At 45.3% G+C, this 14,543-nt stretch overlaps 2 protein-coding genes across 2 annotated transcripts in view; one reads left to right on the top strand and one right to left on the bottom strand.

Moving 5' to 3' along the window:
* LOC309643282 (uncharacterized protein) overlaps nucleotides 1–14,543 on the top strand; it is a 437,652-nt gene that overhangs the window by 32,979 nt on the left and 390,130 nt on the right. The gene's annotated exons all lie outside the window — the stretch shown is intronic.
* The window catches only part of LPIN1 (lipin 1), a 219,891-nt gene continuing 206,050 nt past the window's right edge, over nucleotides 703–14,543 (bottom strand). Inside the window, exons 24-25 of the mRNA XM_082425896.1 lie at nucleotides 7,853–7,987; nucleotides 703–2,744 (exon numbers count right to left, since the gene is read on the bottom strand). The gene's annotated coding sequence lies outside the window, so the exon portion shown is untranslated. The remainder of the gene's footprint in view (nucleotides 2,745–7,852; nucleotides 7,988–14,543) is intronic.

Here is a 14,543-nt window from a genome sequence, read left to right on the forward strand (position 1 = left end):
GTGTGTGTGTGTGTACATGTGTGTGAATCTGTGTGGGGAGGGTGTGTATTGCCTGGGTCATTGTCATGACATAAAATGTATTTCTTACTGCAGATCAAGGTCAAGAAGTTTGAAAACCACTCATCTAATTGATCCCCTTTGTGCAGAAGAGTTTTGAAGGACTGATATTTCAAAGACAATAAATAATTGACTTCAGCATCAGGTACCATGGGTTCAAATCTTGGCAAGTAACTTCATCTCCCTACATCTCAGTCTCTTCCTGAGGAAAATGGAGATAATAATAGTAATATCTCACAGGTTTGTTTTGAAGATTAAGAGAGGTAATATATTTAAAGTGTTTAGCACAGTGCCTGGCATAAAATAAATAGTAAATGTTGGCTATCATTATTTTCCAAGAACTGCTGAAGAGTTTCTTTGTCTCTGATTAAATTTATCTGCTTCTAGTTGTGTCCATTTCCCATCAGGCCACACCCATATTGAGCTCTTCCTCACCTCCAGGTCCTCTGCTAGGGGGAGAGATGAAGGAATGAAAAAACAGGGCACGCATCCGTGGACCCCAATCTTATGCTACTTTCAAATAAAAGTGCCAGCACAGCCGAGAAGATTCTTAGTCACCTTAGAATTCCTCATGACATCTGGATCCTTCCTCTCTCACACTTGCCTCTTTCAATACGGTTTACTGCTGGGGCATAAAGTGGGAAAAAAGAATATTCTTTAAAAAAAATTGCAATAACCTACAAGAAAAAAGAATCTGGAATATATATATATAATATATATTATATATATTATATATACAATATATGTTATATATATAACTGAATCACTGTGCTGCATACTTGAAACTAACACGATATTGTAAATCAACTACACTTCAATTAAAAATACATATACATTAAAAAAAAAAAAGCAGACAGTCCAAATACTGATGATCCTGGAATAAGGAGATTTAGAGTTGCTAAAGCAAGGAAAATGTATAAGGTACGTGCAAGATATTATATTGAAAATATCACCTATTTAAAGGAGTTTATAAGGCGCGTTAAGGGCTTTGCACTTTATAGAGCAATAATAAAAGTAGGTAACAACTGCTGAGCTCTCACCCTGCCTGATGCCGAGTGCCTTACACATATTATCTGACTCACGACACACACGATGCAGGTTTTCTGGTTAACCTCAATCTTCACGTGGGAAAGTTGAAGTGTCAAGAGGCCGACAAATGTATTACATGGTGAAGCTGAGATTCACACCCCAGACAGCTAACTCTGGGGCCAACATTCTTCAGGTTCTCGTGCCTTCCGAGGGCCAGAGGAGGCCATCAGAGGCTGGACATGAAGAGACCAGCATTTTCTGTTTTTTCTGTAAACTGAGAACAAGCCAAAGCTGGGAGAGCTGGAATCAGGAAGCCCCCTGGGAGGCTGCCAGCTAGCTAATCCAACAGCCCAGGCAGAGGGTGAAAAAGAAAGGAAAGGCGTTGTTCTCAGGGTGGAGGGACTAGGGACAGACGTGAGAGATCAGATTGATACAGATTGGTAACTGTTTAAATATGAGGCCTGGGATGACCAGCAGGGACCAAGGACAACTCTTGGGTTTCCACCCCTGGTAGACGGATGCAACAGAGCCTAAAACCCTAAATGCCGCAGGTGCACGTTCACTGAAGTTCAAGTGGAACAACCCGGGGAAGACAAAGCAAATTTGCACACAAAGAGGCAACTGAGCACAGGAGGGTCCTGGAGCCAGCCTGCCTGGCGATGAATCTTAATTCTGACACTTCAAAGCTTTGTGACTAAGGGCAAGTCAGCTAATATATGTAAAACACTGCCTGACACACAGAAGGAACGCGGGAAGTGTTAGCTCTTGGTATGATTATATAACAAAATGAAATAAAAATAGGGCGAAGCAGAAAGTTCCTCTGGAATCACTGCTTCCTCCTTCTCCCCCATCCCTGTACCACGTCTTAGACGCCGCTTTAAGATGCCGCTTTAAGATGCTTAGGGGCAGCCGAGGTGCCAGAAGGAGTTTGAGAAGAACCCACCTGAAAGGGGTCCCGTCCTGTTTGTTCCTAAGCTCAGCCCTGTTCCCAATCAGGCCGCAGGACAGAATGGTCTCTATGTTCATCCTTCGTTCTTTGCTTACTCTGCTGGGTCGGGTGATTGTGCGGTACTTGAATTTGGGACTGATTCCTTTCAGTGACTTTTTAGATATGACTGAGTCAGTCCTGCCTTCAGCAGTGGGAAAACAGCGCCCTCCTCAACTCCAGCCAGATTTTGCTGATTTACGTTCTCCAAGGGAAAGGGGCAAACGTGGAGAATTCACGTTTATTAAGAGTTTTCACAGTGAAGAGCGCTTGATACACATCGGCTCGTCTAGTCCTCACAGTGGACCTGTAAGGTTGGCAGTAAAGTAAGGAAACTGAGGCACGGAGAGATTAAACCATGCTTCCAAGTCTCACAGGCTGGCTAGTGGCCAAGCGGGGTTCTAACCCAGGTCCCCTGACTCCATCACTCCTTACAGTTTGTCATCAGGGGCAAGGCCCCACCCAGAAAGCTGATTAACCTACCCTAAAATGCTATGTCACATTTCCAGTACCTTCCATTCAGACTGGATGCTTCCTAAAGGGTGAAAGACGCAATGGATTACAGTTTTCTCGTGCTTAAAGTACTGAATTGCAGAGAGAGCTCACCAACCGCCAGTCATGTTCACTGGGTCCCTTCTACAAGCACCCCTCGAGGTTTTCTATGTGTCAGGCCCTGTAATAAAATAACTGAAAATTACGACAAACTTAAAATATAATATAGAACAGTATGCAAAGAGATACAACCACCTAGATACAAGAAGCCATCTAGTTAAAAAAAATTTTTTATTGAATATTGACTAAATCTAATCAGGTTTCCCTTAGCAGGGATTCTCTCACATTTGTCCTAGTGTCGGAGGGTTTCTGGCTCTTGTGCATCCCATAAGTTTTTCCAGGCCTTGACACAGCGGTGGCAAGACAATTAGCCTGGTGTCCTTCCCACGAAATAAGACCCGTTGCCCCATCCCCACCTCACTTCAATCAAGACGATGCACAGTATTGGCCACCCCATGAATTTAACTTTCATCCTTTATCAGCTCTTAATATCCATGGCATCTCTTCATTTCCTGAGCTCTGTGCTCCTAGCTTGGGCTTTAAGAGCTATGTGTGTATGACGTATGTTTCTTTCTTGCGCTGTCGTGTTTGGGCTGGATGCTTAAGTCTACCAGTTTCTTAAAGAGACTGGTTCTTTTTTCTTACTTGAATATTTCCAGATTTCCACTTCCAGCCATAGATTAACTTGTTTCAAAACAATCCTCTTTCCAAGATGACTAGAAAAGCTAGACAAAAAAACTTTTTATATATTTGAAGGTATTGGAAGATGAGTAAAGGAGCAAGAATTTCAGGGGCTAAAAGCCTGAAAAGAAGGGAAACCAAGAGAGGTGGTTCCAACTTCTGGCACATTTTTGTTCTTGATCAGAAAGCTAGGGATGAGAAAAGCTGCAGAGATTTCGACAGTCCCGAGGAGAAAAGGCCTGGTAACACCCGGGCTTCCTGAAGAAGTAGAATGCAAGACCTTCATTACTTTGATCTTTATCATATACCCGGGACTGCAAGCCCCGCATATAAAATCTCTGATTCCCCGTGTGTGAGGGGCACAGTTCTTGGGGTGCTAGCCTGCTGTGTCTTCCCTTCTGCCTGGCAGAGGAATAAGGCCATCTCTCTTATCCTCCAAAATCTCTGTCTCCATATTTCTGTCCGGCATCACTGCACAGAGAAGCCGAGATTTTGACAACAAATCCCCAGAAAGGCAACATCCCAGGGACAAGAATGAACAAAACCCAACTGTATGCTACACACCTTAAAAACAAGGGTACAGAGAGGTTGAGAGTAAAAAAGAAAGAAAAAAATATTTCATACTAACACTAACCGAAAGAAAGATGATTCACTAACGAGTGTAAAACAAAGTATCTTTGGCTATAAAGCAAGAAAAAAAAAATCTCCAGAAATAAGGATGAAAAGAGTACATAAAATATAAAAATTCAAAGTCTGCAATGCCCTGTATCAGTCGGGGTTCATACAGAAGTGAGAGGCCACGCCAGAAAATGGAGCAGGGAAAATTCCAGACACAGAGTTGTCAATTAAGTGAAAAGTGGTGAACTCCTAACAGGGGGAGCAAGTGGACCTGCAGAGCTGAGAGGTGAGCTTGGGGAAGAGTCTAGAACCCAGGGAATGGCCCGCAGGCTGAGGAGGAGCTCCTGGAGCCGCCACAGCAACGCCTGGACCCGCTCTCAACTCTGAGATTTACCGAGATGCAGGGTCTCCATAATGGGCCCTGCAAAAATATATATGTAATCAGTGATGAGAATGATATTTTCTGGAATTTAGTCAAGAATTTATCATAGAAGATAGACCACTTTCCTCTTTTAATTTTGTCACGTTTCTTTTCTGAGAAGATCCTGACGAAACAGCAATACTTTGAGAACCGTTCCTCCACAAATTTGCTTCCTTTTCCTTTTTCTTACTCTCGGCCACCAAGACCTTCCAGGCCACCCTCATCTCACACAGGACCACGGGGATTGTCCCCACGATCCTCACAAAGCTGGTCCGAATGAAAGCAGCATGCAAGGCGCCGGGGACCAAAGGAGATGTGTGCAGAACTCAGGACAAGAGAAGGTCCAGCTCACAGCCACTCCGGCACCACTGGCAGCTTGGAAACAGCCAGAGAGGAAGCAGCCTGGGCAAGGGGGACCCCAGCCTCACATACGTGCGCTCCTCTGATGTCAGCGGAAGCTCCGGATACAGACGAGCGGGCTGAATTGGGCTCCATGCCTTAATCACAATGTTATTTTTCTCTTGGGGGTTCAATTCTGTGCTTGGCATCTTTTGTGCAATCCTTCTCAGCTTCCATGCAACCTTTGGAAATCTCCCGCCATGGCTTGCATTACTCAGGGTTACATGAACAGCTTAAAAGATGAACAAGGCCTAGAAAACTCTCAGAGGGCTTCTGCCACCCACAAAACCAGGGTCTTGGGCTCCTGGTCGGGGGATGGCTCCCTCAACACCCACTCACCCAGCTACTCCGAAAGGAGGAACAGACAAATGGGGTAAATGGACACTTTTTTTCTCTTCTCTACCATGGCCTCTTTCCCACCCGGGCTGACAAAAGAAACAGAAAAGTAGGTTCTCAGATCTGTTCTGCCCAGTAGGTGGCTGCCAAAGCATCTGCTTTGAATGCTTTCGTGTCTCAAATACCACTGTTACCATCCCGAGCGGATGCCAGGACTCCCATCATTAGAAACCCTTCATTCTGGCCTTGGAAACTGTGGGTTTCCAGATTCTCTGTTCAAACCCAAATAGCCTAACACTTTGAGACAGCATTTCCCAAAGTGTTTTCCTAAGAATGTTCCTCAAAATTTCTTAGAAAAATAGTGCTATGGTCTAAAAAGGAAAAAAAAAAAAAGAGAGAGAGAGAGAGAGAGACAGGGAGAAGTGGCGTATCACGTGTCTTTCCTGAGGGTCATGATGCAAACATGTTAAAGGCTCTAAAGATCCCACAGTAAATAAAATCATTTCATTATGTTTAACAGTGTTTCCCAAAAAGATCTGCTCATGAAACCCTGTGTTGTTTTTTCCGTTTATAAACATCCCCCAAAACAGACAGAGTTTTCTTTGGAAAACCTGACTTAAGCCATCAATTTACAATAACAGTGAAGTGTGTCCAGATCACTGGGCTCCAAGTCAGGAAAATGTGAGCTTCCTTCACCAGTATATACCCCACCAAACCCCTATTTCATTCCTTTGCTGGTTGTTACAAACCTTCTCTGTCCTCTTCCAGCTCTTTCCACTATCACTGCTACCCTATCACAGCAGATACTCTTTCCCTGCTACCCTATCACAGCAGATAACCTTTTCAAATATTTCATTGAAAACACTGAGACCACCAGAAAGGAACTCCCTCAAATTCCTGCCGTCTTTGAAACTGTATCTATGTGTTTGCTTCCATCCCTCTGCCTTTTCTCCTGATTCAGAGGAAGGAGTGTCACCCCTCTACTTGTGTCTACTTGCAGATACACCCTTTATCTGCATCATGATATTGTCACTTCTCTCTTCTGAATATTTATCCTCTACTCTGCTGATCTTTTAAAGCCCATGTCTATTCCAAGTTGGATTTTAAAAAACTCACTCAGGGGCTTCCCTGGTGGCGCAGTGGTTGAGAATCTGCCTGCTAATGCAGGGGACACAAGTTCGAGCCCTGGTCTGGGAAGATCCCACATGCCGCGGAGCAACTAGGCCCGTGAGCCACAACTACTGAGCCTGCGCGTCTGGAGCCTGTGCTCCGCAACAAGAGAGGCCGCGACAGTGAGAGGCTCGTGCACCGCGATGAGGGGTGGCCCCCGCTTGCCGCAACTAGAGAAAGCCCTCGCACAGAAACGAAGACCCAACACAGCCAAAAATAAATAAATAAATAAATAAATAACTCATTCAACAAATATTCAGTACTTATTAAAAGGCACTAATTAGCAAACTAACACTCATATCTCACCCTTAGATTTCTTACCAAAAGTAAACAGAGACAGACAAGCAAACAAATGCCACCCTCTGGTTGGGCCAGGGCCCTGAGGGGAGTGAGTGCGGGGACCACAGGCACAGGAAGTCTGGGTGGTTTCCCAGTGGGTATGAGATGGCAAAGCTCCCAGAAGAGGTGAAGCTAGAACCACGCCTCACGCCGCATTCTGCGGTAGCAATCACCTGCTCCCTCATCACTTGCACAGCCATGCTCCAAAAAATATAGTCCACTCTGGATATTTCCTCTTCTCCAACCACCCCTCCATTCACTTCCGATTAACCTGGCTTCTGAGCCAAACTTTCCAGTGAAGCTGCTTCCTTGGAGGTCACTAGTCACATGGAACTTTCTACACCAATGGACATTTTCATCACCTGTGTCTTACTTGATCTCCCTGAAGCATTTAACACTGCACTCTGCTCCTCTGGCTTCTGAAGTGCCTCTCTCCCCTGAGTCTCTTCTTGTCTCTTTTATCCATCTGTCCTTCTTTGTCTCCATCATGGACCCCTCTTTTAATATCAAGTTTAACTCTTGACATTCCCCAAGGTCTTTTCTTGGCCCTCTTCCCTTTTCCCTGTACTATTCCTGGATATTTGTTGTATCTATTTGATTCCCACATGCTCTCAGCTCACGGCCCACTCACGACTTTCTCTCTGACCAAGTAAAATCTCCCTGCCACACCCTCTGATGACACCATGTACTGCTCCTTCATAGCACTCACCTATGATGTAATTTTGCATTTATTTATGTGGCTGTTTGCTTAAGATATCACTTTCAAATAGACTGAAATTCCATCTAGGCACTCTGTCCAACAATAACATGCTGTTTAAACAATTTATGGTATGCATACTTGATGAAATACTATACAACTAGTGAAAAAGCATCCCCCCAAAATGTAATGATTTGGAAAACTATTACCTTGTACATTAAATATTATAAAAGCATATTGCAAAGCAATACCTATAGTATGATCCCACTTTGCAAATAAATATGTACATATGTTCAAAAACTCCTGGAAGAATAATCTGCTAAAGTATACATACTGGCATGGTATAATTAAAAGAGATTTTTATTTTCTAAGCAACAGTAATAAGACTTACAAATGGGGGTTAATTTACAGGAAGATCTGTATGCTTAATGTTTCCCTGGGCCCTTTTTTTTTTTTTTGTAGCTGAGCACCTAACTGCCAAACTGACTAGCTGTGTTCAAATTTGTTACTATATTAGTACAAACATATCCACACAGTTCTTAGAGATAAGCAGATTTTTTTTGCTTACCAGAAGAGAGAGAAGCATCAGTGAGTCATAAAGGTCCAGAGCTCTGGGCAAGGGCTTCCTAGTCAACTCCTGGTTCCTCTGAAGTAAGTTCTGCATCCATTCCACAAGCATTTATTGCACAGCCCCAGCTGGGCACTGGAGGAAGAGGATGAAACTGGATGCACTCTCTTAGCATAAGGAGGGTACAGTCTAGTGAGGGAGAGAGACAGGTAAACAAAAGGCCAATAAGAGTTACAGATGCTATAACAGAAGTTAGTGGGGGCACAAGGCAATGACGGTCATTTCCCTGCAGGAGCAGATGATGAGTGAAGGGCCACTAGGAAGTTTCAGAGGGTGACATAACAAGACTCACATGTGTGTGGTACTCGACGGGTTTCAAAGGTGTCTTCACACTCTATTCTATCTGCTTATATCCATCCACGTGACCGAGGCTGGTAGTATTATTCCCATTTTATTTGGCAGATGAGTAAGTAACAGCTAAACCTTATAAAGCACTCACTAAGCATTTGACAAGTGTTAATCTCTCCTAATCCCCATCACAACCCGAGGAGGCAGGAACCACTATTATCCTCCTTTTACAGATAGGGATTGAGGCAGAGAGAGGTTAAGCAGTTTGCCTGGCTCATCCGTGGAGAGACAGATTGAAAATACAGGCAGTGCGATGCCAGGCACTGAGCCCTGGACGAGAACTCGGTGCCGCCTCGCAGGACTGCTTCTCTCACGGCCAGGAGGAGGCTGGGAAGGGGCAAATCCTGCCCAAAAATCCAGATACTCTGTCTCAAAGCCCCGCGCTGTGGTCACTCCTCCCCAGTACAAAAATTCTCAGAGACTTCGAAAAACCTAGAAACGTTAGAAGGGAGAGGGAGGGAAGAAGCACACTAACTTTGACTGAAAGCCTCTTTCTGTGCCAGGCGCTGTACAGGGCACCTAACAAAGATTATCTCCTTTAGTCTTTCTTACAACCCTGAAAGTCTGTACACGTGATTCTTCCCATCTGCGCCAAGGAGATCTGGTTTAAGAGGAGGGGTGACTGGCAGCGCAGGTCCCACCCCTACAGGCAGTGCCCACTAGGTCAGGCCCTGCCGGCCGACCGAGACAGGGGGTTCTTGCTCCTTCTCCACTCGGTACCCAGGAGGAAGCACTGCCACGGCCCACGTGGGCAGACGTGCCCCACCCCCCACGAAGGGCCTGCCACATGCCCCGCGCTGGGAAATAGAGATGAAGCCTGGTGTCCGCCCTGGAGGAGGTGCCAGCATGGAAGAGTCTCCCCACCACCTGCCAGGCTGCGGGGAAGGGCACGGAAGTGGGAAGGGATCCCGACTGTCCCTTCAGCATCCGGTGGTCCCCCACCTCCTCCCACCTCGGAGCAGGAAACAAGAGAGGAAACATCACCGCACGACAGCCTCTGCTCACGTTGCAGCAAGGCCGACGCCGGATGCCTGTGGCGCACTTTTGTTCACGGTCACGGTGAGTCTGGGGAGAGGCCATCTGGGCTACACCCGCGCCCAGCACGGGGCACAGGCCGCCCGGGGGGTTCCTGCGCGCCAGGCCCGACTTCAGACACTGTCCTTTACTGGGCGCCTCCCAGCTGGGCCCAGGGGCCTCGCACGTACCCTCTCCTGCTTTGCAACCGGCCCCAGGAGCTGCTACAGGTATTTCACACGCTGAGAGGGGAGAGAACCGTGGCCTCCCGCAGTGACTTATGCCCTCCGTTTGCAAATCCTGTTGTGCACGTGATGAGAATATGCTTAACCAGACGTGGAGGTAAATTGTGCAGCCTAGCATGGCGGGGGGAGGGGGCTCAGTTATGTTACGGGTTATTTCGGCGGGCAGCCCACCCCGGATGAGGATTCCACTGCCCCTGAGCAAAGGAGCGTGTCCGCCCAGCCAGCGGCACAGGGCCACCCTCGCCCCCGCACGGGAGATCCGAATGTTTTACTTTTTTTAACATCTCTATTGGAGTATCATTGCTTTACAGTGGTGTGTCAGTTTCTGCTGTATCACCAAGTGAATCAGCTATACGTATACATATATCCCCATATCCCCTCCCTCTTGCGTCTCCCTCCCTCCCACCCTCCCTACCCCTCCCCTCTAGGTGGACACAAAGCACCGAGCTGATCTCCCTGTGCTATGCGGCTGCTTCCCACTAGCTATCGATTTTACATTCGGTAGTGTATATATGTCCATGCAACTCTCTCACTTCGTCCCAGCTTACCCTTCCCCCTCCCCGTGTCCTCAAGTCCATTCTCTACATCTGTGTCTTTATTCCTGTCCTGCCCCTAGTTTCTTCAGAGCCTTTTTTTTTAGATTCCATAAAAGACCTAAACGTAAGGCCAGACACTATAAAACTCTTAGAGGAAAATATAAGCAGAACACTCTGTGACATAAATCACAGCAAGATCCTTTTTGACCCACCTCCTCGAGAAATGGAAATAAAAACAAAAATAAATGGGACCTAATGAAACTTAAAAGCTTTTGCACAGCAAAGGAAACCATAAACAAGACAAAAAGACAACCCTCAGAATGGGAGAAAGTATTTGCCAAAGAAGCAACTGACAAAGGATTAATCTCCAAAATATACAAGCAGCTCATGCAGCTCAATATCAAAAAAACAAACAACCCAATCCAAAACTGGGCAGAAGACCTAAATAGACATTTCTCCAAAGAAGATATACAGATTGCCAACCAACACATGAAAGGATGCTCAACATCACTAATCATTAGAGAAATGCAAATCAAAACTACAGTGAGGTATCACCTCACACCAGTCGGAATGGCCATCATCAAAGAATCTACAAACAATAAATGCTGGAGAGGGTGTGGAGAAAAGGAACGTTCGTGCACTGTTGGTGGGACCGGAACGTTTTAACACGCACATTTCATCACAGCAGTGGCTTGGGCTGCAAATGTTTCTCTCCTTTTCAAAAGCCAAAGGAGTCGGCCAGACCTTGAAGAGATTTAGGAGAGAAGCTCGAAGGCGAACAGATTTTACTCTTGGGACGCACAGTGCTCAGACTTGGCAATTCATTAGTTTAACTAGAAGTGAGGACCTCTGAAATTTCGAGGAACTCCACCCGGCGGGGGGTTGCCACTTTCGGAGTGTTTCTCTGGCGGCGCCCCAGCCTCGCCTGTGCCCCCCAATAAAAATAAGCGTGGTTCAAGCTCCATTCTGAAAAGAGTGCTGCTAGACCGCTCCAGACACTTCAGCATCTCAACAAGGTACTCGTTTCCATTCAAATGGCTCCTGATCTGCTCCTTTAACAAGCTCTGGTATGTTCTATTATTGACCTGAGATGTTAATGCATTAAGAATCTCCATTAAGCACTGCTCTGGAAACGTTACTCTAAGTCATGCATGGTGCTGGATGCTTCACAGGTATTATTTGATTTCATCATCATAAGAAGCTCCTTTTTCAGCCCTAGAAACAGGTTTAAAACCTTGCCCCAAGTTAATGCAGCCAGTAATTCTCTTGGTTAAATTTACTGAACAGTTAATTTTAGCGTAACTACAGACAAGGCACGTATCATTCAATACACGGAAGGTTTCTTTCATTACCCCCGGCTACCCCCCAGTAGAGAACAGGGGCTCTCAGACTGTGGCCCGTCTTCTACTGACTCTCCTCACTTACTTTTTTATCAGCCCTAGTTGTAGTGGGGTCACCTCCCACCTGGTCTCCACCCTGGTGGTGCCACCTTCAAACACTGATCACTCAAGATGCTCATAGGAAGGGCTGAGTCACAAACAGCAACATGTCTGTGTTCCGGCCACTTCTTAGCCCCAGCTGCTCTGACCCAACTTTGTCCAGTACTAGAATCAAGGGCACGTGTCTTCACCACACATAGACTGCCTCTTGCTAGGTCTGCACAACTGTCTTCTGTGATAAATGGAGTATTTTATCCTCATTTTATAAATAATGAAATCGGGATTCAGGGAAGACCGGTGATAGAGTACAAGCTGTGGAACCACAAAGACAGGGCTTTTAATTCCCACCCCCTTCCTTCCTGAGCAAGCTTGTACAAGTATTTAGATGTCTCCAGTCTCAGGTTCTTCCTCTGTAAAATGGGACTAATCTTCCAGGTCATTGAGAAAACTGAGTTAAACAGCATGAAAAATACAAATCCCTGCCAAGAAATAGGAGACAGAAGCAGTGCTAATAAGCAGGGCAGCCACGCAGCATCGGTGAAGGTAAAATGAGTTCCAGGCTGACTGAGCTTAATGACTGCAGGAAGCCTTGGGTCCAGAACCTCATTCTGAGTTCAAAGGGGTCAGGAAACTGAAATCAGATTATTAATACGAAATGAGTTTAAGAGGAGAGAGCGTCACCCCTCCTTTTAAAAAAGAAGACCACTCAACCCAGGCAATCAGCGAGTGCATCCTGCATTCTCAGGCTCCCCCGGAGTAGAAGGAACACTCAGCTCCTGGTCTCAGATGCGTCAGGCTTTACTGGGAGGCTAAACTCACATGGGAGTAACTGGAAAGGAAAGCTGAAATCTGCGCGCTACAAAGGCAGGCTGGATGGGGAGTCAGGTGGGAGGAAGGTGAGGTTTGGACTTGGAGGTGAAGCTAGGGAGGGGGACCAGTTTGGAAGTTTCTACTCAAGGTTGCCAAGACTGAAAACTATCGGAAGGTGAGTATGACCCCAATTCCTTAGACAAAAATAACAGTGAAAACTTCCGTTGACTGCCTCGTCCATGCAGAGAGTTCACTGGACTTTCTCATAATCCTGAAACTATTTTTACAGATCATAAAACTGAGACCCAAAGAGTGAAATCCCTTGACAGAGGGCAGACTACTAGTCAACAGCAAAGCTGGGAGTCAAACTCTGATCTGTTGGGTTCTCTCTGTGGCGACAGAGAGCAAGGAGGCTTACACCGAGAAAATCTCAAAGATTAGTGGAGGAGACCTTGTCAAGAAGGGTGGATGAGAGCTGAGAGGGTGCTGCTGAGCTATGGCCCTGAAGTGTCTGAGATGTGTCTCCCCTGGCCATTGGGCCCATGTTACTTGAGTGGGGAAGACAGCTTTAGAGACACAGTAGCTGGTCAGGAAGGATGCTTTTGAATATCAGAGGAACAGGGATCAACAAATCCTGAAGTGTTCATGAAAAACATCCCGAAGAAGCTGGGGAGGGTCCCACTTCACATCCTTCAGTGTTCCACGACCTCCAGCCTCCTCCAAGCATTCGAGAGGGCACCTGGGGCTGTTTTATCTTCTTTTCCTTCCAGCACTTCTCTTTTACAAACTAGCACAATATCAAGATAACATTTCTCACCCCCTAACCTTTTTTGTCGACTTTACTGATCGTCTCAGTGCCCTCCAGGGTTTGGGGGAAATTGCAGGCACTCTTGAAAATTAGTACACCTCTTTTAGGCATAAATGAGGCATTATTTTGGTTGATAACTATTTACTGAGCATTTTCCATAAGCCAAGCACTGCACTGGGTACTAAGGATACACAGTAAAATACAAGTCACCGATTTTAGGGAACTCAGGAACTAATGGTGAAGAGAGGACGAGAGAGGAAACTGAAACTCAGACTGCTAAGCTTGCACAAGGCACCACTCACCAGGACCCAAGGAATTTGATATCAGTTTACCCAGTAAGTCTATTTCTGGCACCTGATACATAATACATAAATATGCTCACTAAAGCACAACTTTTAATCACTGAAAGCAATATATCTGCCCAAGAATTTGAACCATTAAATAATTTATAGTACATCTATTCAGTAAAGAATTTTGCTTCTATTTTAAAAAATGATGCTTATAAGTTTTTTTTTTTAATACCAGGAGGAAATGCTTGTGTTATGTTAAATGAAAAAAAATAATAAATGACACTGTTTAAAATATATATTAAAGAAAAAAAGACTGGAAGACAATAGCCAGGTGAGTACTGACAAATGTTTAACAAGTAAAAATAAAGAAGCCTTGGTTTGTAGTACGTGCTGATTACTGTGATGTAAATATTCCCACCATGACCTAGTTCAAGCTGCCAATGTGATGTCACTATGTCTTTGAACATGAAATAGGGAATAAAAGCACCCAGTTGGCTTTCCCAAGCTGGTCCCAGCCAGTTACAGCACTACTGGCCATAACCTTAAGATGTTGACAATAGTTTGAATGATGCAATCATGGGCAATGTTATTTTTTATTTATACTTTCCAAATTTTTAGTAATGCATATCATGTTTGTAAAGCTCGTTTCTGCAGGGGAATGGCCTCCTAGCGAGTGTGGCCATTAGCTGAAGATCTGATTTGAGCAATACTGTTGGGCTTTTTCCTTGCACACCAAATTAAATACATTCTTGTGATCTGGTTTCACATTTCATTCAGTGAATAATGTCAGGAGCTCGAGTGAGCCAGAGAAGACACACCATTCTTCGTCCTAATACCACCCACCCAGCAACCATGGAATGATGCAAGCAAGGAGGACCCCAATATCTGAGCAGGAAGACAGGGGTCATCACAAAATTAGGCTATAGCTAACTGAGACCCTTACCAATGGTCCAACGTAGTCAACCAAGACAAAATCTTTTTCTTGGGTTGTGCGATTTTTTTCTTAATGAAACTCGAACGCAGCATTAGCCTCTGAGACATATAAGATCATATAAGTGACTCCTTAGGCAAGTTATTTATCTTGCCCAATCCTCAGTTTTCTCATCTGTAAAATGGGGACATTAGTACACACCAGTCACCA

This window comes from Balaenoptera physalus, assembly GCF_965194825.1.
Source record: "Balaenoptera physalus genome assembly, chromosome: 15".
In the NCBI taxonomy this organism is placed as follows: Eukaryota; Metazoa; Chordata; class Mammalia; order Artiodactyla; family Balaenopteridae; genus Balaenoptera; species Balaenoptera physalus.